The sequence below is a fragment of the Myotis lucifugus genome, unplaced genomic scaffold, assembly GCF_000147115.1.
Source record: "Myotis lucifugus unplaced genomic scaffold, Myoluc2.0 scaffold_19, whole genome shotgun sequence".
NCBI lineage: Eukaryota > Metazoa > Chordata > Mammalia > Chiroptera > Vespertilionidae > Myotis > Myotis lucifugus.
This window is the reverse complement of record NW_005871067.1, coordinates 7,409,436-7,410,735: the sequence shown is the minus strand read 5'-3', so window position 1 is coordinate 7,410,735 and position 1,300 is coordinate 7,409,436.

Genomic DNA, 1,300 nt, shown 5'->3' with positions numbered 1-1,300 from the left:
TCCCCCCACCCTTTTAAATTTATAAATGCAACTTATTTATTAAAAAGCTTTCACCTTTTAAATTTTTGTACAATTTGCAAAACTATTCTGAAAGCAGGATATATGTGCACAAGTTTCTGCAAAGAGTGCTAATTAAGAATATGGTAAATGCTTTACAAGTTACTTTAAGAAAACTGCCACAACTGGGCCATTACATTGCCATCTTTTTTATCAAAATATTTGATTCCAGCCTTCCTTCCACTGCCTCAAACTATAAAGCATTTTTTAATGAGTTGAAATTAAGGAAGGACTACATCTACTAGAGAAGAAAGTTCTATTAGTTTGAGGTTTCAGACTCTCCCCCAAACCAAGATCAGTATCTTGGTAAGGGCTAGGCTGGGACCCTGAACAGAGTATGAGCATGTGCAGGTGGCATATGGGACAATTTCTTGTATTATTTATTTAATTTCTTTTTTTTTCCTTCTGAAATATCTGTTCTTTAGATGTTGGACTTTCTGAACTAATAACTATCTCATTTTCTTCTCTCCTATTTTATCCTACTATCTAAAAGATTCTCTTCAATTCCTTCTTTTTAATATTGCTAGTAAATTTTTAAAACTTTAGCTTTTATATTTTAATTTCTAAAAGCTCATTCTCATTTAGTTCATTTTTTGTTCCTATTTTATGGACACGATACCTTTTTTTTCTTTATTGATTAAGGTATTGCATATGTGTCTTTATCCCCCCCATTACTCCTCATTTTTTCTCTTTTTAAAATAAATATGTTTTTATTAATTTTAGAGAAAGAAGAAGGGAGAGGGATAGAGAGATGAAACATGGATGAGAGAGAGAGACATCAATTGGCTGCCTCCTGCACACTCCCTACTGCGGATCCAGCCCACAACCCAGACATGTGCCCCGACCAAATTGAATTGGGGACCTCTTGGTTCATGGGTCAACACTCAACCACTGAGCCACACCGGCCGGGCTACACAATATCTTTTCTTATCTCTGTAAGAATATTAATTATAATTCTTTTTGACTTTTTCTTTTATTTCCCGGCTTTACACTCCATTTCCCTTTAGTTGCTTCCTCTCTGTGTGTTAACCATTATTTATTTATTTATTTATTTTTATCACGTTAGGAGCCTTTTCTTTCATATGCCTTGTGATACTTTGCCCCTTTGGATATGGTTTAAAAGTGGGACACTAAAAATATAATTGAAATGTCTGGATCTGTGTGTGAACCAGGGCTTGCCGAGAAAAAATTCCCTTTATTAAGGAGGCCTCCATGGTAACCTTTTTGATTGGGGAAGGCCCCT